This window comes from Pelecanus crispus, chromosome 2 (genome assembly GCF_030463565.1).
Source record: "Pelecanus crispus isolate bPelCri1 chromosome 2, bPelCri1.pri, whole genome shotgun sequence".
NCBI classification, from domain to species: domain Eukaryota; kingdom Metazoa; phylum Chordata; class Aves; order Pelecaniformes; family Pelecanidae; genus Pelecanus; species Pelecanus crispus.
In genome coordinates, this window is record NC_134644.1 from 62,921,346 (window position 1) to 62,945,463 (window position 24,118).

The window sequence follows — 24,118 nt, forward strand, 5'->3', positions numbered from 1 at the left end:
TTTGGAGCACTAGGTTTTTCACATACTGATATTATAATTATTCATTTTATGCAGTCTTTTGTTTAGTGAAGAGATAAAAGTATTTGTTATCCAGTAAAGCAGGCTAATTTGCAATAATATGTGGGAGACCCACTGTAAATTGCTGAACAAAAAAAGCAAACCATAATAACAAATAACTAAAAGCATCAGTCACAAATAACTAAAAGCATCAGTCACAAATAACACAATGTACTTGGTTTATTTTAGCAACAGCAATTTTAATTCCTTCATAATTGACTTGTAAATTAGCTTCCTTTTTAAGAAAAAAATGTCCATCATCTGTTACTGTCTGGGTTTTGTACTTTGCTATGAAAAAACACCAAAGAATTAAGGTAAAACTGATTACTTGCTCTACTGAGCGTAAGTCTACCACTTTTTCCTTGCAATGGTGTGAAGGTAGTTGGTATTAGCCAACAGAATAGGTCTCCTAGCTATAAAAATTCATTAGGTTTTCTCAGACTTCTGGGATAGGAACATTAAGGCATTCTGGCAGCGCTCTCATTATGCAAATTACTAAAACCTATCTGATCTAGACAGAAATCACACAAACTATATTTTTTGACATTTTCTGACTATTCTTTACGCTACCTCAAAATAGCAAATTAACTCAAGGCTTTGGCTGTACTAGACCTTAAGAATCTAGAGACCAACTATCATAATTTAAAGTATAGTTCCAGCTATAACACTTTTCAACACTGAGTTTAACATCCTGGTTTCTGCTGATACCAACGCACTCTTGCTACCATATTGCTCATATACAGTTCAGACCATCACTGAAGTACTGCTTTGCCTGTCTCCACAATAGTCAAGAAACTAAGCAACGGCACAGAGAAGCTGTGAGTCGCTTCCCCTAGAAATGTCTGCCCCATGCCTGTCAGTGTTTAAGAAGCATTTGGACACTGTCCTTAATAATATGCCTTAACTTTTGGTCAGCCCTGAAGTGGTCAGGCAGTTGGACTCGATGATCATTGTAGGTCTCTTCCAACTCAACTCTTCTATCCTATCCTATCCTATCCTATCCTATCCTATCCTATCCTATCCTATCCTACCCTACCCTACCCTACCCTACCCTACCCTACCCTATCCTATCTTTCCCTGCACTCACTATGAGTCAAATAACAATGAGACTTATTTGCCTGAAACATGGGAGATTTTCAGCTCCAAAAACACTTTCAAGGACAAAAACCAAGAGGTTACAAGTGGAAACAGGATGTAATTTTATGTTATTTTTCCAAATCTGTTTCAGAGCCAATGCTCAGAAGCATTAACACAATGCGCATGTGTAGCCACGAGCAGGCTGATGCGGTCTTCAGTTTAGCTTGAAAAAAGATCCCTTGCAGTCTGGCAAAGGAAAGCCACAGAGCTGCAGAAAGCAGCGGCAGGAATACAGGCCAAGCTATGCCTGTTTTCTGAACAGTAAGAACTTCAAGAATGAGCATCGGTATTGACCACACACAAAAGTAGTAGAAGAAGAAGTGGTGTGTGGTACCATGTGGTATTTTCAAAAGTATGACACATGTCGATGACAAGCACACTTTTTGCCTTCCAAAAGTTGCTCCATCGCTGTGCTTCTTGGCCAGTGATGCATGAAAAGCGCTCTCTGCCTGCCCTGCGCTTGTATTGCATGCAGGGAGAGCTGAAAATTGGCAGCTGCGGGTGGTGCAGCAAGCCTGGAGCCCTTGCAAGGCCAGGCTGCTTTGCACAAGCAAGAACCCCTGGGGAAATGGAGCCAAGGGAAGAGCAGAGCTTGCTCCCGCTCCAAACTTGCAATGGGCAAGAGAGCCAGAGCGAGCCAGGGCACGAGTGGTGCCTTGGTGGTGCAAGAGCAGCAGGCAGGAACGGAGCCCAAAGGGCCCAGAGGAGTCCTGACAAGGGGCTGTGCTCAATGCTACAGAGGACAAGAAGCAACCCGGGGGGCCACCTTGGGGGCCCACCTGGGGAGTCTAGAAAGCTTCCTCCCCCCGGATGCGGGGCACGAGGGCCACCTTCGTGGAGCACGAGCAGCAGGCACCTAGCCAAAGTGGCCCAAAGGAGCCCTGGCAAGGGGCCGTGCGTGCTCAGTGCTGCAGAGGCAGGCAAAAACCCCCGGGGACGCTTGCTAGCCCACCGTGGGGGGAAAAAAGCCTTCCTCCCCCCAGCTGCAGGGCACGAGAGGCCATCTTCGTGGTGCATGAGCAGCAGGCAGTAACCTAGCCAAAAGGGACGAGAGGAGCCCTGGCAAGTGGTCATGCTCAATGCTGCAGAGGAAGGCAAAAAACCCCCGGGGACCAGGGCCAATCTGCCCCGGGGGAAAATTCCTTCCTGACCCCAGCGCTGGCGATCGGCTATTCCCTGAGCATGTGAGCAAGACCTGCCTCCTCGTCCCACAGGCTGGTCACGCCTCCCGGGAGATGCCCAAGCCCTACTCTCCCTCCACCTAGAGCCATCTCAGGGGCTTCCGAGAGTGGCAAAAGGCCCCCGACAAGGGCCTGATGGTCCTTGGGGGCCGGAATCCTTCCCACGCCTGGCAGGGCACCGGTGGGTGCTCCAAAGCACTGGGACCCCTGACAGCATCTGTGCTTCCCATTTCTTACGTCTGCTGCCCCTGGCTCTGCAGGGGATGAGGGTGGCAAGCTCTGCAGCACTCCTCAAGAAGGCATTCCCTTGCTCTGACCACTGCTATCCAGCTGGAAAGGATTTCTGTCCCTCAGATGAGCTTTGGAGGTGGTTCTGCCAGGAGCTGGCCTTGCAGCAGAGAACCTCCAGCAGCCTCGTCCAGCTTCCGGTCTTCCTCCCGCAGGCCCCTCCATGTAATTCCACTGGCTCCTCAAGGACTTGCTCTTGGATGTCTTCAGGCCTGTCCCCGGGCCATCTCTGGCAGCGGGGCACGGGAGACGCTGCCTTTTATCCTGCCCCGGGGCATTGTGACTGCTGCGTTGCCGGGTGGTGGCACTGTGACATGGGGGTGACGGGGCCCCCATGCGCAGCCCCGCCCACCGCCCCTCCGCCCAGCATCCTTTGGAGGAAGGCCTTTGGGGTGCTGGCCCCGAGGCAGTCCCCGTGCCCAGGAGGCCCAGGGGTCCGTCCCTGCCCTTGGTGGCCATGCACTGGGCACAGCTGCTGGGCGTCCCTGTAAAGTCATCTGTACGTTCAGACTATGTAAAGAAGGGCATTTATACCATACACATTCATTTGTTTGTGGTGATGCCAGAGGTGAAATAAAGGGGTTTGCTTCCCTCTGCATGAACTTTGGAGAGACATAGAGTGCGTGCAGGATTTCCTCACCATTCCTTACCAATTCACCAAGGGACATTTGCTACTATCATGCTTATGGACTTGGAAAGAAGTCCCGAGGTGTTTTGTGTTCTTGACTGTCTTTTTCCTTGCACTTCAGTAGCTCTTTTCCTCCTTTGGCCTTCACCCTTGATATCTTTCTTGAAAGTGATGGCAGCCCTCTCAGTCTTTGTCTTGCTCATGCTAGTCATCTTCTTCTGTAGGCTCCATGCCCCTAAGCAACTGCTCAGTCTTTGTTTTCCTTCACCCCAGATGCAATTTATCTTTCCTGAACTTGAGGAATGACACATGTCCCTAGTGATACAGGCGAGTTCTCATCAGGGCTTTGCACAATGCTTGCCTTTCCTATGGAAAGGCTTATAGCACTTCCGAAATCTCTTTTGCATTTGTTACAGAGGGTGTTTAGAAATTTGCTGGTGTTTAGTACTGTGTCTAGTTTTGGGGTTTACCTGTTGTATTATGACTTTTGATCTTGAATGCAACACTTCACTGATTGCTGCTTAATTTCATATTGTTGACAGATCAATAAAGCTCTTGGATCCCAATTTGCTTTAAGCTGCGTGGACTGAGCAGGTTTTCCCTGCAACGCTCAGGAAAAACAAGTAACTGACTCAGTTGTGTAGATCAGTTTAAAAAAACCTCAGCTAAATATCACTGAAGGAAAGGGTACTGTATAGAGGGTAGAGTGAGAGATTTGACAACAAATCACCCCAGCAAGTTTGTTCACATCCTTAAAATGCATAAGGACTGTTGGTCTCTCTCCCATAAGGCTTATTTCTTGAGTCCGTCTATCAGGGGAAAAGGGAAAGCCACCAAGTGTGTTATTGGAGATGTTGCTGTAGGCTGCAGAAGACAGGCCCAGCTGGGTTCCTATCTGAAATGAGGAAATGTTTGTGCCTGTCTGAACAAACTGTTCTTTTAGGCAAAACACCATTATTCACATTGAAAACAACAGCAGAAAATGCTACTGCCTCTGCCCACTCCTGGTACAAAACGAGCATAATCACCTCTTAGGAACAGCCAGAAAAAAATAATACACACACACACAGACACATCTATAGCTATATCTATGTCTATATCTACACCTATCTCCTGGATTAGTGCAAACAGACCCTCACATCACAGCAGTACTGGTAAGTCCAATGGAGGGCATGTGCTGAGGACACCAGCTAGAAACTGCAGAGCTGCAGTCAGGGCAAAGGCAGACAAGCTGGAGGGAACTGCAACAGCAATGCTCTTGCAAGAGCTGTTCATAAGCAAAGGCAGGAAAGAGGAGAAGCTGTGAAGGGATGGCTTGGTGCCAATTCACACGATGTCCTGAGTTGGTACTGAAGCGGAAGGGTGGGCTCTAAAAGTAAAGGATCAAGAAATAGTGACCCTAGCTGAGAGAAGAGCTGGGGCTGTGGGGGAAAGGAGGTGATGGATTGAAATCTCTTCTGTTAGAGAAACACATTATGTGCTCGGTAAAGGGCACTACTGACGAGTTTTCCTCTGCCAGGTGAAGGACTGGTGTCCTTTGGCACTGGCTGGCATGTCCATTCATGGGCCCCAATGTCAGCCCCGTACCAATGGTCTCTTTACAGAAAGAGCAGTCTTCACAGCCTGTAACACCCCAGGAGCTGCTAGAACTCCTGTCACTGTCATAGTTACTCACGGACTTAGACCACAAATACCAAAAGCAGAGAGTTGTAGAGGTTTCTGCATCATAGGTTACATATCAGAGTGTTTTTCAGGTATCATTTGTTTTCCTGCCCATGCAAACCACCTCTCTTCTTACATTCCTTCCAAGCTCTGTGTTATATTGATGCCATGCACTGATATATGCAGATAACACATTAAATTACTACAAATCATCCCCTTTTTTATTGTTATAATTCATTCTTTTCACCTGTCAAGCTGGTGAGATGCTGGGAAACAAGTATTTCCTCTGCCTATATTCTTCCACCAAAAAACTCTACAGCAAGACCTAAACCATAAGCTTTAAGCATATAAACTATGAAGTATCATGGCACTGGAAGGAAAATCACAAGCTTGTCAGCATTTAAATGTATTATTACCAATCTCTTGTGATGCTCACTAGAGACCTTTCCTGCTTGGAGGAATTCTGTGTACAGTGGCTAAACCAAATAATGATCAGAGAGAAACTGAAAATTCCCCTACAAGAGAATATGTCCTGTGAAGCATCTAAAAGGGATCAAAAAAAAGGAAAGTGAGCCTTGGAATGTCTGAAGTTTCAGCTTGAGTAAGCATCCAGAAAGGATAAACTCTTGTTTTGAATCTGCTGAATGTGAAAAGCTCAGCTGTGACTTGCAGAAGTGCGTTCCTGTGAGACTTCTCTTCCTTGTTCTCCTCCGTTCAGGTGGAAATATTGTGAGAAAAGATTTCACATGTTAAGCCTAAAAAGCCGTGTTCCAGTATGAAAAATGCTCATGCAGAACACGAATTTGCTTCAATATATGTCATGTCTGTGAACAGCTGCCTCTATATACACCATCACAAAATATCAAACCACTGCAGAAAACAACAACAAAAAAGGAATACATCTTTTACTAAGCATCAATGAAGCTTATAGTTCTGCTTCCTTAGAAGCAGGTTAGCTGATACTCAAAATAAAAATAAAAATAATGAGAAGCATAACCAAGGTTGTCTTTCAGTCTGTAAAAACTCCTACAAAGAAAGAGCTCTAACAAGTTAAACCAAGTTAAACCAATTCTGAGTCTTGGATCTCAACCTCAAGAAAAACCTTCAGCCTAATGAAGAAGATGATGGAAAAAGAAAAGGCAGTGGCTCAGTGCATGATTTGCCACAGTACACAGCAGAGGCATTAGCAGAAAGAGACCATTTCTGATTGAAAGCATTTAATCTAGAAATGATTGAGGAGGGAAAAAAAAAAAATTACCACCATCTTCTTTTCATTATGAATTCCCAGACCAGACATGTGCCTTCAGAGGTGCAAAGAAATATTCTCAGTTCTGGAATTTAAAATACCTTGAAGTTGGGAACAAGGTGGAGATTTGCTCATCTTCCATCCAAAGAGAAATAATTTGTCTTTGCTCTGGATGGGCAATGGTGCTCCACTTACAATCTGGTGATACTATGTCGCATAAAGTCTCCACATCCTGTCTTGAGATTAGAACTATTAGAAGTGGCCAGGCAGTTGGACTAGATGATCATTGTAGGTCCCTTCTAACTCTTCTCTTCTAATGCTGGAATTCCCTCTGCTGCAAACCTCTGAAGCAATCAGTCGTTCAGGTGACAGACACCTGGCAGAGAAGAGTGAAATCAACAGTTTTGAGGAGAGCTACTGTCCTCTGCCATTCTTGGTGATACAGCCAGCAAGAGTGCTTGACAGGACTAACATTGGCCTGTGGCTATAAAAGGAGCAGCAGGTTAACCAAAGGTTACTGTATTTGTGCAGCATTCTTAGACTGCCTGTTTATTCAATATATGGATCTGGCACTGCCTGTCTTCCACATGCAGAGGCTGGTCTTCTTTGTGAAGAACAATGTGATCTCTGCGGAATGTTTTTACCTTCTGGCAAACGTTCACAGCACAAGAAGCAGTAGACCACTGGAGTATCACCCACCACTGATAGATTCTTTCAGGCACCTTTGAATTTGGAAGCGTAGGTGATCTCTCTTCTCAGTTAGTTTATACTAACGTTCATGACAGACAGTGAGCCCGAGACTGATATACTAGCAATGATGGACAATCCCGAAACGCAAATTTTCCACTCAACGGAAAAGCTCTAGAAATTGGTAGCCTCTTTGCAGCATGTTCAAATACTGTACACAACCATATATCCCTTTCCCAAGCACTTTGTTTTATATTTCCTGTATCTTAGCTTGCAACTCCCCCACAAAGGAATGGTAAGGGCAAAACCATGCCTTCTGCCTCTCGCTAGTTCAAACAACAGAGGTTCTCAGAGCTAGGGAGCAAACTGTGCTCAGCTCAAAAGGAGGAACAAAGCCTTAAAATGGGGAACCATCACTTATGAGCTTAGCCAAACATTCTTGACCAAAACACTGAGGAAAATGGGTCTGCCAGAAAAAGCAAGAGATGTTGGGTGGTGAAACCCTGGAAATGGTTGCCCCAAGCAGTGGTAGATGCCCCATCCCTGGAAGCATTCAAGGTCAGGTTGGACAGGGCTCTGAGCAACCTGATCTAGTTGAAGATGTCCCTGCCCATGGCAGGGGGGTTGGACTAGATGACTTTTAAAGGTCCCTTCCAACCCAAACTATTCTATGATTCTATGTTCAATACAGCCATGCAACCTTTACCAAATACAAGTATTAATATTGCAATACAGTATCATACAGGCATTACTAGCAGTGGATTGTATTGCTTCCTTAAGTCTATGCTGTCAGTGACCAATAACTGGCAGATTTGATGCTACTCATTAAGACCAACAAACCAGCACAGAAGTAGCTGATACCACTCAAGCACTTAATCTCAGTTTTGCTTTGTTTTGAGACTCTCCATCTGACATTACGCATGGAAATTGAAAGACACAAGAGGAGGATATTTTGTGGCTCTGGAGAGGTAATGCATATGAATAAAAAGATTAGAGCCAGTGTGTATTCCTTATGTATTCATAACACTGCTTTCTCTTAGCACTCATGACAATCCTTGCTGGTTTTGGCAAATGTATTAGCTGAAAAAAAAAAGACAGCTGTAGCTTAGTAATCTCAAACTATTAACAAATTTGAGTGTATGGACAGGAGGTCCCATCTCCCAGCTGAACGGCATAATAGGCTCCCCACTCTTTTTCACTTCTGCAAAGCACAGTAAGGCTCATGCTAGTACACCAAAGCCTAGTACTACATGGGAAGAGCATTCTCCTGCTAAGTCAGGCCAATTTATAGATCCCTTTAAAGAAATAAAGAAATGATGACAATGCTCTCCCTCTGATAGAAAAGAAAACATAACTCAGTTTCTAGTACTCATAGACAAACTTTCAGGTCAAATGAAATGCTTTGTGTCACACAAACTTAAGATTTAGGAGGGGAAGGGGGACAGAAAAGGGAAGGAAAGGAGGACAGAGAGAGTTCTTTCAGCTGGAAAATAAACTGTGAAAATTTGCATCTGCCATGATCTGTAACAATTTCTGAAAACAATTATCCACACAGACCTTCTCCCGGAAAAGAAAATGACTAGTAAGAATTTCATCAAAAAGAGGTAATTCAAAGCATTCTGCTTTGAATTGGTTAATGCCAGATTCAAATACAAAACCCTTGGAGGGCCTAGAGAGAATAAGACTTCTGAGAAAGCAGTTTGGTTAGGTAATGGGCAAAACTTTGTCCTGTTTCACAGGGAAAAGAGAACAGTTTTCATTGGCTTCTAGTGGTAAGTTTGATGACACCAGATACAAAAGAAAGCTTAGAAATACCTTTTTAAGGACAAAACCAGTAGGAAAATGTTGTAAGCTGCTTCCTGAAGGTAGAAGAATATCACTGTGATAATCCAGTTTACAAGAATGTATGAGATGCACAGAAAATCTCTTCTGGTACATGCTCTTGATACACAAAAAGAGTGAAATTTGGCCTCTGAATCTCACAGATATTTGGAAACAGTATCTGCCATTGAGACTTGATGATGTAGGACTGAGTACCCAATACTCTGGCTATGAAGGAAGATGAAAAAACCCCATGTGTTAAGACATCCTTATCCACTGTGTGAATGCAGAGTATCCAGAAAACTCTGTGCCTCTTTACCAGGTTGCAAGATAAATTTAAAACATGTTGTTCTGACTTGCAGAAGGAAAAATCTTTACTCAAGCATGCACCTAACATACATCACACAACCTCCCTAGAAGTTTGACTGATGACCCTTTGCTGAACCTCATTATTTTCACTCAGGCATTCTCACTTACGCTTTGGGATAGATTTTTATGTGTGTGAGAGGCGCACAACATATATATGGTCACTTCAGTTCAAATCTATTGTATTCATGTACAGCTTGCTTCCCAATACAAAAAATTCCAGAGCTGAGGGCACCTCTTAGCTATAGCCATACCTTGTAAAAATATTACCTGTGAAATATTGGCTTTCAGGCTCCAAAAAATTGATTTGAGAGTAAGTCTAATAGCATTTGGCTCTATTAAATTTCTGAGGAGCCCTCATCAGTTCTCAAGGAAGAAGGACAGTGAAGAAAGTATGCTGTGCTCAGCACGACTGGTTGGAAACAAGTGCAAAACAGGCTTCCATACATCCACCCTTCCTCATGGCAGATTCAGGTGAGTGAGTCAGAGTTGTTGGTGCTGCCTGAGAACTAAAATTGCTTTTGGACTATGGGACTTCTTTACCTAGGGGTCTGAGTGTTTCAGTTACACCACTGACAGGGTCTCCCAGTCAGGCATGTGATAATCTCCACACTGGTGCAGTTCCTTTCCACCAAGAAGGAAAACATCGTAACACGCTGGCATCAAATCTGGTGAAAACCCATAGGCTTAAAAGCAGATGCTAGCAGGCCCACCTTCACATCATCACATCCCTAACTCTATCAGGCTATATCTATCCAACACGTTGTTGCGGAAAAACAGAACAAAACAAACCCACTAACTGAGTCTAGGAAACACGACTCAAACATTTTTGCATGTTTACTGGGAGATTTATCAGGCTAGGGAGGAAAGTTGCAGTCCCCTACCCACTAGCACTGCCAAGTGCAATGGGAATTCTCTGGTCACGCATCTCCAATTCACATGCACAGCAAAGTCTGTGCCATCAGCTTAGCGCTAAGTCTGTTCTCGAGTGACTTTTTCAGACTGGTAGCTTGCTAAATCTCCTTCCTCCCTTCTCCACCTAGCTTGTATATCCTGATAATCTCTTTCAAATTTAGCAGATCCCATTTAACAAATTCATTTTAGTTTCACAGGCCTTCCCTTCAGAGTACCATTTTCCCAGATCTTTCAAGGCGCAAGATTATTAAAGTTGTACATACATGGTGATTTTCTGTATCTAGATGTCTTTTGAAGGCCAGATTTTTGCAGCTTTATTATATTATTGCCCCAAGCAAATAATTTTAACATTTTCTTTGTCCCCACAGCATCTGAAGAATTTTCCTGGCAGTAAGTAAATAGCGGTCTCCCTTCATTACTTTCTCTGACTGGTTGCATACTTATAAGTAAGAAGCATTGGACGAAGTAACCTAGATGAAAATAATACTAGTTAATGTTCTCACACCTTTAAGAAAAGTCAGATCCGCAAATCAAAGTCTACTTCGTATATAAATTCATCAAACACATTGAGGACTGAAAACATTTGGTAGTTACATTTAATTACATTTTGCAATGTAACTTTAAAACTCTGCTATAATTCATCAAATAAATGTATTGGTTAGTAAAAAGCACATTGATCAGTGTAAGTGTAACTCCTGTACTTTAACAGAAGTTGTATTGAAAAATTTTGTTATCTAGAATAGTTTTGGAAGAGGTCTTTGAGTGAGACTTTCAGAAGTCACTCTCATTTTGTGAGCCCACTGAGCATAACTGAAGGAGTTCAAAATACTAAGTGCATTACCACTGATTAAAAAGCATGAATACACTTGGGAATCTCTTTGGCACAGTCTTTACACTAACTTTTAGGACAAATTCAAGTCTAGCAGTGACCTCTCTGCTGTTATCTGTCCTCTTATCATATATTCTTTATGAACAGTGGTAACAATCTTGGCATCTTGGAGAACTTTCCATCCAGGATAGCTACTGTCATACAGGAATTTTCTTTATCTAGTTCTTCAAAACTGTTATTTACAAGCTGGAGTCTAATACAGTGGTGGTTTTTTTTTTTTCTTTTGTGTCAGAATCATAATCAAAGAAATATTTGTTTATATTCAAGCTGGCTGTAGTTTATATAACACATCATCATGTGGTGTGTTTACTGCATTCACTACTGTTGCATATCTTACAGGGTCAGTAAATTCCAAAAAGCAGATTTGTCATGTTGTTTGGTTAAACACTTTTGCAATATTGCTTCTCTCTCCCTCTTTTTTTGTTTCACCAGCCTGAGTCACTGGTGCACTGGCAGCAAAGTGGAACTCATATTTGCTAAGAATGTGGCAAAAAATCTGGTTATCATCTACCCTTGGCCTCTCCTCCTGGCCATATTGAGGGGATGATACAATTACGGTTTTCAGACAATCACTGTAGATATAAGTAGCAGGGAAAGTATCCCTCCCCATCTGTCCAGCCTCCTGACAGTAGTAATAAACTAGCAGCCACTGCACCTTCGTGTCTTTGAATGACTCAGGCTTTTCCTCTTTGCCAATGGAGCTTCCTACTCGCATCAACAGCAAACATTGTCATGATAATTTTCTTGCTTGATGTGTGCTGATTCATTGCTGATGCAACAAGTGCGAAACCTGCAACTTACGTTCAAAACGGGCCCCTCTCAGCAGCACTGCAAACTCACTTCAGTAAAACCAGAGTGCATTTCTCTCATGAAGTCTGTCCTTGAAATTTTGGCTGCCTCAATCTCTGGGGGAAGCTTCTCTCCTTTCACGCGAAGTACATCAATTCCATTGGACAATTTAAAATGCATTAGCCATCCTGCTATGAGTAATTTGGTAATATTTATTTTGTCATTCAATTCCCTTTTCTCTCTGTGACCACTTATCCTGATACTGGAATTCTTTCAATGGATGTATGAATGAGCAGTGTTACGCATCATGTCTAAACCATCTAGTGAGGATTTTTTTCATGGCCTACCTTTTCAGAGTGCCAACTGAGCTACCACCATCATGAATAAAATCAGAGAACTGTACCTTGCCTTTTTTAAAGTGTATGCAAATCATAATTCAACCCTGGGGAAAAAAAAAAGAAACAAACCTTCAACATTCCAAACTGTCAGATCTCAAGCTTGTACTGCAGTTAATCGCAAAACAAAAAAATACCCAGTCTAGTGCAGGATGGTGCTAATTCAGACCTTCCTTCTCCCCATATTTTCTTCCCTTCCTGTCATTTCTCTTCCACTTTTCTTGCTTATCGATGGCTCTATTGTCCCCTTGTTTTAGGATTTTAAAATGATGGCTTTACCTCTGTGTAAATAAAACTGCTGTAAAATACAGCATTAAAACTTACTTTCCAAGACTGAAAAATCAGTCCTTATTTTTTAAGATCAGCCCACCCTCCTTTGGATTTGGTTCCTGTCTCCCACAGACTATTTTGTTTGCCCTCACTCTCCCCAGTCTTTAACACACCATGCAGAACTGGCCATGCTGATGCAGCATCCAGCATGACTAACACAAACTCTCCTCTAGTACAACTCACTTATGTTAGCAAGCCAGAAATTTAGTCATGCCTAGGAATGGTATGTGCAAAGTATGTCTACACAGGCAAAATTAATATAAGCGTTGTGATGCCACCCAGCTGACTGAGTCCCTGCTCCACATTAAACCAGTTCCTCAGACAGTGCTTCTCAGGTGCTTAGCCAGCACTGTTGCGTCAGTAACTTTGCTTGTGTCCACTTCAGTAGGCTGTGCTGTAGTAAGGCATTATTATACAGGGAAATAATTTTTCAAGTGCTTATGTGACTAAGGACCATTAGCTTTGAGAAGGCCAATTTTCAAAAATGGTGTACAGCTGGTGGAGCCAGGATGCAAGCAAAGCATTTTGCAGAGCAAAGAAATCTTCTATTTCTTTCTATTGCTTCCCCGTTTCTTCTTTCCTATGAAGCTACTACATTTTCTGGGTTGAACTCCTTATACTAATGTAAAGGATAAGAACTTTTTATGACTTCATTTGAGTCACTTTAAGTGTCTCCTGGTATAATTCAGACCAGAATCTGATCCACAGGGAAAATCCACATGGTTTGTGAGAGCACAGTGCAGAGAACCTTGGCACAGCAGAACACCAAGGATATGCAAACCCCATTCTTTCTCTTTGCGGCACAGCTCCAGCAATATAATTCCACAGTCCTCAGGAATAGATACAACAGGACTGACTCCAAAACATCACTTTTCTGAAACCTGTCTAAATTTCACTATGATTTCGCATCACCCATTTCATACTGTTAAAAATTAACTGCCCCACTTGCAATCCACATAAAGGTGGTGCAAATATGCTAGGAATTTTATACTTTATCATCATAAATTAAAGTTACCTACACTAGGTATTTTTGCTCAAATTTTTTCATAGATTGCAAACAGGTTCATGTAGCTAATTATCCCTAAATCAGTCAGACCAAATACCTTCACACATTCCAACCAGCTCACAGCTGAACAATAAAACTTCTTTTCTTTCAATTTCTACCCTGTTCTCTTTGCAGTGTTGTTTTCCAAGTTGTTTTCTTATTAATCTGAAATCCACAATTACAGAAAGATTTCTAACTACGTTGTTACGACAGCTGCACTTTAACCACCAGCAAAATTTTCAATGCAACGTTCACCTCGAGGTAATGACTCTTCACGTGAAGAATTCAGAGGAGAGCCTCGCAGGTTGGTTTAACACTTGCTCGATAAGGACAAGCTGTTTATGCACAGCTGTACTACCCACTCGGCTCCGAGACTGGGCACGGTGCAGCTCGGTCTGTCCAGGACACGCTAGGAACCCGCGTTTCTCATAAATACAATAAGCGGCTGCCAAGTTATGGATGGAGGAAAGTCTTATCGCGTCTAATGGTGTCATCCTGAAACACATCCGACAGCTCTTCTGGCACTGGACTAAGTTGGGGGGGGGGGGGGGGTCGCAGCGATGACCCCCCGGGCAGGGCAGGGCAGGGCAGGGGCCTGGCAGCCGAGGAGATGGCGGTCTGCCGGCCACCGCCCCGCCTGGCTCGCCCCGGCGGGCAGGCTCCGCCACGGGGCCGAACCCCCCAGCCTCCCCGGTAGCCCCAGCGCGGCTGCGCCGGGCCTCGACCTGCCCCAGCTCTTTTGGGGGGAGGAGGGAGGGAAGCCACGCCGAGCTCTGCCGAAGGTGCGGGCGGGGAGAGGCCCCACGACGCTGCCGCCCCGGCCCCTTCCCTCCGCAGGGCCCCTCGCCCGCCCCCAGGGGAGGGGAGGGAGCGGGCGGCGCCGGGCTGGGACCCCCCGGCCTCCCCGCGGGCCGCAGGGTCTCCCCGCGCCGTGGGCCGGGGCGGGGCGGGCGGCGAGGGGCGGCGCCTCCGCGCTCTCCGGGCCGCGCTGGGGGGAGGTGGCGGCGGCGGCAGATCCGGGCCTGGCGGAGGCGGAAGGGGCGGGCGGACGCGGCCTGACTCTGCGGGACGCGCGATGCTGGTGAGTGCGGGGAGGCCGCGGCGTTGTGTCGCAGCGAGGCCGGGCCCGGCCCGGGAGGAGGCGGCCCCGTCGGGCCGAGGCGGCGCGGGCCTGGCGGAGCCCGGCACTGAGTCACGCCGCGGGGTGCGGGAGCGGGGGAAGGGGAAGGGGAAGGGGAGGCCGGGCCCGGCCCGGCCCGCCCGCCCGCCTGCCTGCCTGCCTGCCTGCCTTTCTTCTGCTGGGCGCGCACCTGGCTCCGGAGCGAGGGAGGCGGCGGGAGCTGTTGTCCGGCCCGCTCGCAGGGCCGGCCCCAGCAGCCGCGGGCCGGGTCGGAGCGGGGAGGCCGCTAACTGCGCACTCGAAATGCATCGCCCCCGTTGGGGCGCGGGAGCCCGCCCCGCCGGCTGCCCGGCTGCCCCGGCCCCGCCGGCCGGCCTGCCCGCTCCCTCCTTCCGTGCCGGCCCGGCTCGGCCCTCCCTTCCGCCTCCCTGCCCTCCCCCGTGACCGCGGCCTCCGCATGGCCGGGGCCGCCTCGGTGGCTGCCCCTGCTTCTGCCTCCCGCTCCGCGGGCTCTTAGACCCCGGCCCCTTGGGCCCGTCCTCCGGCGCCCCCGCTCTGCCCCCCGGCCCCGGGACTGCCCACCCCAGCTATTCCAGGCCCTGCTCGTCCCAGGCCCCTGCTCTCTTGTCCCCATGAGCTTTTGTCCGTAACCTCCCTGGGCAGTGTTTTTGGGTGTTCACGTGCCTTCTCCCTGTCCTTCTCTGTGCTGCTTTCTTTCACCCTCTTGTATCCTCGCCATCCCCAGAGCCTTAGTGACACTCGGGTCTGTCTAGGAGCTGTTTGTTTGTACCTAGAGAAATTCCCTTGTGTCCCCAGTACCGTCGTGGCTGCTGGGGGATGTTTCCCACAGCTCCTCCTTGTCACCTTCTCCAGGTTTCTCTCACTGTCAAGGACTGTGCACCAGGCTTCCCCTTGTTGCCCCCTACTGTTGTGGCCTTACCAGAGAAGGTGCCCCCTGTAACCTTTTATCTGTCTGTTTGTGCATTTATTGTCTTCATCCAGATGACTAGTCCTGCAGTTTTTGGTCGTTGCAAATAATCACCTCACTTGTTTCCTAGTGACTTTGCCACTGAAAGCTAACTGTGGCCTTACTGGGATCCTTTTCCCATCCTTCTTATTTCCTCTTCAAGTTATCTTCCATCACCATCATTATCCCCCTATTACCTTTCCCCTTTCGGTTTTCTTCCTCTCAGTAACTATTTCCTTCACCGGGGTTTTTTTGCCCTTCTGATCTTATTTTCCTGTCATTAAAACCTTCCTTGTGATCTCACCTAATACTCTTTCCTTTCTACATACTTCTTTCCTTTGTAGACTCACATGCTGTCTCCCCCACTTTGTATTTAAATCCTCCAGCTCTGCCTTTGAGGAGACAGGAATTTAACCCTAGGTTATCTGTATACTTGTCAGTCAGCACTAAGAGGACACAGATTACTTACTTGTTTTACCTTATTTTGTTTTCATTTGTTTTGTTACTGACTTCCTCAACAACCTTTCTCCCAGTATATGTGTTCATATATAATCATATACCTAATACGCATACCCTGGGGAAAAACAGTCTGTCTTGGAAATCCTTTTGGCAGGACTAGGAGGAATGGTCCGTGGGGGCCAGAAATACCTAGTGGCCATGTTGCTTAAATTAGACCAAATATTGTCGGTAATACCATATTGTGAATTGGTACTTAATTGATATGGAGTGTGTTTGGGATGTGTCCTCTTTGGAGAAGTAGTAAGATACTTCATCAGTACCATGGTACATAGTTTTTACTCCAAAGATGCTCACAGTGAACTGCTGCTATGTTTGTGTTGCATTGACACTTTGTGTCTCCACTGGTGACTCTGCCAGAAAAAAGTCTTTTCCCCCTGCTTTGTGACTTCTCTTGTTTCTCAGTATTTGCTGTCCAACTTCTTACTTTACATCTTTCTTAGTTGCTTTGGTTCTTAAGATGGGTTGCATTTCATAATCATATCGTCACCATTTGAGGTGCAATTGAAACACTGGACGTAGTTGTCCCATGGAGGTGTGGGGAACACATTCGATCTCAGGAATAATTTATCCACCTAACTCTAGAATCCAGGTTGAATGGTTAGCATTAACAGCTTCTTATTTTCTCAGCTGAGTACACGCAGATACTAGTAACTCAACAACAGCTCAGAGCAACTGAACTAGGCTTCTGATCTGAATTACCCGTCTGGAGGAAACTTCTTCCATTGCCTATCCAGGGATCACGTAGAGAACAGTTTCTTAGTTTAGGCACCTAAATTACACATACGCACCCTGCTCCTCGGCTGACAAAACAGTTGTACTGGTTTAACTAAATGATTTTTCTTCCACCTTAGTCCTTTTTACACTGGTTTGAACTTGCCTTGTAACTTGGGCCTGTTCCTGTTGGCATGAGAAAATTGCATTGCTTTAATTTAAATAATTTAAATTAATTTAAGCTAAATTGATGCACACCCTTATTTGGATACTGATTTGGGGGTGGCTTTTTTGAATTTAGCTTATTCTTAGTGTTGGCGTAAGGTCTTACGTTCTGGCTGTATTGTTATGAAAACAATGCTGAGTCCTTGGAGAAAGTTATCTCATAGCTTAAAAAGTGTTTTCTTACAATTTATATGTTAACATCTCTGAGTACTGCTTTTCATCTGTTGTCTCTCAAGTAGTGCCTAGTTTTGTGTAGTCACAATTATTTCAGTAGGGCCCAGCTTAATGATGAGTCACATCCTGGGTGTCAGTGGTTGCATGAATTGGGTATACCTGGAGTCTTCTCTCTTGGCATTGAAATGCGTTTTTTTAAAAAAACTCCTAGTGGATGAAACAGCTTTAAAGATGTTCCACTTGCACCACTCTCAACATGAAAAATTTGTATCATGAATATGAAGTGAGGGGGTTGTCCTAGTAAGAGGTTGTCAGTGTGTTACAGGTGGATACCAATGTCATATGTACTACACTTTTCAACCAGAATTTTCTAACTTGCCAAGGGCAGAATCAGATTAAAGTGTAAGGTGGCTGGATCAGTGCTCCTGTTCAACAGCATGGCCATGCCTTTGTACTTCCCATGCTGTCCAACAGGGTCTGTCTGCGCACATCAGGAGGAAAACGGGGTAGGTGTCCCACTTGGATGGGCAGGTCAGGAGGATGTGCAGAGGTGGTCCTAGCAGCCTGCAGGGTGGTACAGTCTTCCTGCTGCACAGAGCTTGGAGGAAAGAAGAGTGTAAAGCCTGGTCTTGGAAGTTCTGCATATGCTTTAGGAATGCATGACCTTGCTTTAAACGGACTGCTTAGGTGCCAGCATTGGTTTTTGGCAAGAGTAAACTCATATAAACTTTGTAATTACTGTATTTTTCAAGATTCTCTTCATGTAAAGAAATGGTTGTTGGAACCAACATTTAGAGGCCTAGGTAAAAATTGTAACCTATATAGGGTGCAAACTTAACCTACTGGTGTTTTTAATTTGTTACGGAGACCATTAAGTTTCCCTTACTTGTTAAAGGAGAATTTTGAGTAAGGAAAAGGCAAGAAAATGTAATTGTTACAAAATTACAGAAAGCTGTTGAGCTTGTCTATGTAAGTAACTTGCTATTTTATTATAAGAGTTGTAGGCTTATCAGTGGAAGAACAACTACAGATTGACTATTGATGGTTCTACAGCAATGCAGTTCAGACCTGTTACTGACATGACTAAGTGACTTGGTAATAAAATTGTCCTGAGCTGATGTGCCCTGCTGTGGTGCTGTAACTTGTAGCCTTTAACATAACTACAGAGATAGATATTTAATGTAACGTTTTTTCAAATTCTTCTTCATCTGTGAACCTTGAAAAGATGAATGAAGGCTGCTGTGAAAATAGGAAAATATTCATTCTGTTTTGGACTTCAGGAAACTGGTAGAGTCATATGTAAATTTTTGCCAGAGTTGGGATCTCTTGTACTTTATCCTCAAGATTGACGTACCTTCTTTGCCAATTGTATCCTGGACTTGTGAAACGAAGCATGACCAGCAGGTTGAGGGAGGTGATTCTCACCCTCTATTCTACTCATAAGGCCCCACCTGGAGCAGTGCATCCAGCTCTGGGGTCCCCAGCACAAGACAGGCATGGACCTGTTAGACTGGGTCCAGAAAGTGGTCAGAGGGCTGAAACACCTCTCCTGTGAAGAAAAGCTGAGGGAGTTGGGGTTGTTCAGCCTGCAGACGAGAAGGCTTCAGGGAGACCTTACTGAGGCCTTTCAATATATGAAGGGGGCTTATAAGAAAGATGGAGAGAGACTTTTTACCAAGGCCTGTAGTGACAGGACAAAGGGCAACGGTTTTAAACTGAAAGAAGGTAGATTTAGGCTGGACATAAGGAAGAAATTTTTTATGATAAAGGTGGTGAGGCACTGGACCAGGTTGCCAAGAGAAGCTGTGGAGGCCCCATTCCTGGAAGTGTTCAAGGTCAGGCTGGACAGGGCTTTGAGCAGCCTGCTCTAGTGAAAGGTGTCCCTGCCCATGGTAGAGGGGGCAGACTGGATGATCTTTAAAGGTCCCTTCCAACCCAGACCATTCTGTGGTTCTGTGATTCTTGAATAAACAGTATAACTTTGATGTGATGTTCTTCCGAAAACTCAGGAAAAATTAATGTCATCTCCTTTCCTTCCCCTTTTGATTATTCTGGTTTTGAAGTCGGAAGGTTTCACTGCTCTAGCTTGGTCTAGCAGGTATGAAGCATTGCTTGACAACTACTAAGAATAAAGGATCAAATACATTTTCTTTGAGGTCTTTGTAGTTATGCACTGGATTCGAATATCAGTTCAATACCATTGACTTCTGTGGTGATATAAAATGCTCCTTGTCTTTGGGTTTCTTTAGATTTGCTCTAGTTAATGTTGCTGTATGTCTCAAACTCGGTGTTACTGTGAAGGAGAAATGGAAACTTTTTATTCACACATAGGGTGGTGAGGATCATGGTGACTGAAGGGTTTTGCAGTGTGGACAGCTTCTCACTCTGCTCTGGTAATGTACTGATCTTTTGAAGGCATGGACATGGTTCTCATCTCCCATTTTCATGGAGATACTGGTGGTTTTGCTTCTGGGACCCAGGTGTATTTGATTCCTTAATATACAAGGTAGACAAATTTTTAAATTTAAAGCAGGGAGCTACAAGAATTTGGGTTATTAGGAATGCAATTTCAGCCATAGCTGAACTCAGAAACTTCTTGTTTGTATTTTTAATTTGCATCTGATGTAACTTGGGTTTTTGTTGCTTTGTGTGTTTAAGGTTGGACAATAGCTTAATGTGGATTAGAGTTCAGAAGTAAGGCTGCTGGTGTGACCTTAGTTCACCCTGTTTTGCTCTGTAATTTAAACTTAATTTCGTATGTAAATTTGCAAGCTCTTCTAGTCTCAGAGCAGTGGAGACTGTCGTCTGGAAGTTTTATCTAAAGTTTGGAGGACTGAATTGAGGGGAGAAAGGAATGTTATGGGAAATAGTTCTTGTTTTGGTAGCTGCTAGTATTTCCATCTTGCTTTTCATGGTAATAATGTCATGGTCAAACATTTTTCTTGCTTCTGGGTAGCCAAAGGAGAAACTTTTCATTGTACAATTGAAAACATTTTTTAAAAAATTCTGCATTTTCTTAAGAAAACAGACTGTTTTTTTACTGTGCTTTTTTCAGAGATAACTTTGGAAAAGTTTTGTTATCTCTGAAAGTGTGCCTTTGCTAGAGTGCCATCACTGACAGCAGTAGTATAAAATCAAAATGTATATGCTTAAGTAAATTAATTAAATGGATTTTGTTATGTTGTAATGCAGGCTTAGCTTTAAAACTTAACGGTGCAGGCTAAATCAACAGGAAGCGGGATTTAACTGTGGCTGTTAGGGATGTGCATCAATTTTAACTTTTACAAAATTAAGTTAAACTGTTTCACTTCTGTACCAGGTGTGCATGTTGCAGTCATTAGAGGTCAAAACTGATTAAAAAATTTCTGAAAATGACACTGAATTCATGCGGAACTAACTCTTTGTGAGGTATAAATTCTTCAGCTGTGAGTTAGGGTTGTTACAGTTCAGATTTCATAGCTGAACCAAAAAAATCATGTATGAATCCCTTTCTAGGCTTTAATGAGAAAGTTCTCATTCTTTTCTTGCTGGCTGTCGAAGTAAGTGTGCCTTGTCAATATTTAGGCATCTGGAATGAAATATGTAGGAGCTGTACTGTTTGTTGCTAACAGTGTTTGCAGCACTATACCATAGTAGAAACCTAGATCACTAGCAGATATATCTGTGCACTTAAATGTAGACCTGATTTTTTTTTTTTTTTTAAGATACAGGGAGCAGCTTTCACAGGGTAGTGATTTTGTCACACGTGGGAAATGAATGCGAGTAACTGCAAGAGTCCTTGATATGTAGACTGTTTTTATATGATATATGATAGTTGCAATCCTTGTTGCTTCTGAATGAAACATTAGCATGAAGGTGAATATAGGAGGAAGCTCTTCAGTATTTAAGCTGTGCTCTTGTGGTATATTTGAACATCTAAAAATGTCAGACTGTTTGCAAGACAAGTTGCTGTGACCATAATCTTTATTGAAGTGGCAAACTTGGTCAGTTGAGCTCTTGCAAAAATAACAAGATGGAAGATGCTGTAAAATTAGCAAGCTGTTGGGAAGAGATTCCAGCCAGAATTGTTGTATGCACGTTAACGTTAGTACTTCTTAAAGTTACTTATAGGAATCACCACCTTCCAAGAGCATGGGAAAACTTTGTATGGAAACACAGGTGAAAATTCCTGTTTGTGTCTAACAGGCCGGTGTGAGAGTGTATGTTGTGGTGCACTATGTGCTGTTACAGTGGAGGGGGATTTGTGTCAGGGTTCAGAGGCTTGCCCTGCGGCTTCTGGTGGAGATCATGCTGTGTCTGGAGTGGATGGTAAGACCATACCAAGATTTTCCTGGTGGAGATCAGTAGGATCACAGTGTTCTAGGTTATTAAGTTGGTTTTAGTGAAAGTTTTGATGGCTGGTAAGAGCTTTCAGGAAAGTAGTTATGTGTAAGAATTGTCCTCGCAGGATCATTAGGGTCTCTAAACTCACCCAAGATATTTCAGTTTCCAGAGTCTTCTGTGTTTGTTCTTGCTAAATTGCATTTGATGTGACTCCCCATTGCTGCCTTTTTTTTCTTTTCTTTCTAAGAAGAACAAGGTGTATTGTTCTGTCTTCTGCTTGGCATGTTGGGTATCTAGCATCATGTTTTCATAGCTTGTCCTCCCTCATTTTCCTTTTCTGCATCCTCCTGGCTGATTCAAGAAAGCGGTGCTATTTGTCATTTGTGAGCCTTTCTTCCTCCTCTTTAGTGTGCTCGTATCTTGACTTGATTTTCTCTTCATACAGCGTTGCTCTTTTCCTAGTCTGCAGTCTTCCTTTTTCCAAGATGTAAAGGCTGAGCATAATTAGTGTTTTAAGAAGCTATGAAGCTTATCACTGCGGGCTCAGTTAAAAAACACTGTAGGGTCTGCATCCTGCTTGTAGCACAGGAAAACCTGAGCCCTCAGGTTAGAAAGAACATGTTCAGTTTAGGAGTCTAAAAACTTCGTACACAAGGATAACTTGAACAGCAAAAGAGTGAACTCTCTTAAAGATGACTGAACAAAACCTGAAAAGTTTTACCCATATAGTAGTGTTAAGGATGTAGTCCTTTACGTTATTTGCAAAGCTGATGCAGTGTTTTCTTGTTGGCAGGATTGTTAATATTGACTGAAGTTTATTTCAGCAGAAGGGAGAGTTTGCTTGTATAGATACATCAGCAAACCCTGTCTACTCCAGACCTAGCTTCTGTTTATTAGGCAGAATGTATATGTGGGGTTGTTTTTCTGTTTTGTTTTGTATAAGCTATTGCATTACTGTAGCGAGGTCTCTGAAAAGTTGCAGGAACTGTTTGGTCAAGAAAGACAAGGATAAAGCTGAAATCAAGAAGTAAAGGAAGAATGTTAAAGAGCTAATAAAAGAATAGGCAAAGAGCAAGTGAAAAAGTGTCACACTCAAACTTGCTTGGTGCTCTTCTGAGAAATAGTTATTTATGTTTTGGAAAAATCATTGTAATCAGGCATCCAAATTAAAAGCATATCAGTTAAGGCTTTTAGTGAACATGATCATGCATAATTTAAGTAAAGAAGAAAGGTGAAAATTGCAATTCCAAGTTACTTCCATATATTCTGTTTAAATTTGAAAAGAAAGGTGAATTCAAGTGTCTTTCTAGCTCTGAAGGCTTCATCCAGGCTTTTGTTTTATTTTTTCAGCTGGCAACTGTATCGCTGGTGCATGAAGTAATGTAGGGGTGTGTTCCTCCTTATAGTGCTTTAGGTATCATTGATCAGAGCTGTAACACATAGAGGAGTGGGGTTTGGGAAGAACAAGGGAAAAGCAATGGATGTCATCTATTTGGATTTCTGTAAAGCTTTCGACACAGTCCCCCACAACATCCTTCTCTCTAAATTGGAGAGATATGGGTTTGATGGGTGGACTGTTCGATGGATAAGGAATTGGCTGGACGGTCGCATCCAGAGGGTCGTGGTCAGTGGCTTGGTGTCCACATGGAGACCGGTGACAAGTGGGGTCCCTCAGGGGTCCGTACTGGGACCGGTGCTATTTAACATCTTCATCAATGACATAGACAGTGGGATCGAGTGCACCCTCAGCAAGTTTGCAGATGACACCAAGCTGAGTGGTGCCGTTGACACACCAGGAGGACGAGATGTCATCCAGAGGGATCTGGACAAGCTGGAGAGGTGGGCCTCTGTGAACCTCATGAGGTTCAACAAGGCCAAGTGTGAGGTCCTGCACCTAGGACGAGGCAGCCCCTGGTATCAGTACAGGCTGGGAGATGAAGAGATTGAGAGCAGCCCTGCGGAGAAGGACTTGGGGATACTGGTGGATGAAAAGCTGGACATGAGCCGGCAATGTGCGCTTGCAGCCCAGAAATCCAACCGAATCCTGGGCTGCATCAAAAGAAGCGTGGCCAGCAGGTCGAGGGAGGTGATTCTGCCCCTCTACTCTGCTCTGGTGAGACCCCTCAGCACAAGAAGGACATGGACCTGCTGGAGCGGGTCCAGAAGAGGGCCACCAAACTGGAGGGCTGGAGCACCTCTCCTATGAGGCCAGCCTGAGAGAGTTGGGGTTGTTCAGCCTGGAGAAGAGAAGGCTGCGAGGAGACCTTATTGCGACCTTCCAGTACTTAAAGGGGGCCTACAGGAAAGATGGGGAGAATCTTTTTAGTAAGGCCTGTTGTGACAGGACAAGGAATAATGGATTTAAACTAAAGAAGAATAGATTTAGACTAGACATTAGAAAGAAGTTTTTTACAATGAGGGTGGTCAAGCACTGGAACAGGTTGCCCAGAGAGGTGGTGGAGGCCCCATCCCAGGCAACATTCAAGGTCGGGTTGGACGGGGCTCTGAGCAACCTGATCTAGTGAAAGCTGTCCCTGCTCACTGCATGGGGGTTGGGCTAGGTGACCTCTAAAGGTCCCTTCCAACCCAAAGCATTCTATGATTCTGTGAACACCAAAGCCCTGAACAAAAGCATTGTCAGGG

At 44.5% G+C, this 24,118-nt stretch overlaps 1 protein-coding gene across 2 annotated transcripts in view; it reads left to right on the plus strand.

Annotated features, from left to right (window-relative positions):
- The first annotated feature begins 14,480 nt into the window (after positions 1-14,480).
- The window catches only part of CUL1 (cullin 1), a 55,337-nt gene continuing 45,699 nt past the window's right edge, over positions 14,481-24,118 (plus strand). The window contains exon 1 of one of the 2 annotated variants that reach the window (XM_075728257.1): positions 14,481-14,517. The gene's annotated coding sequence lies outside the window, so the exon portion shown is untranslated. Of the gene's footprint in view, positions 14,518-19,506; positions 19,546-24,118 lie in introns of those variants that run through there. The other variant, XM_075728258.1, reaches the window with a different exon arrangement.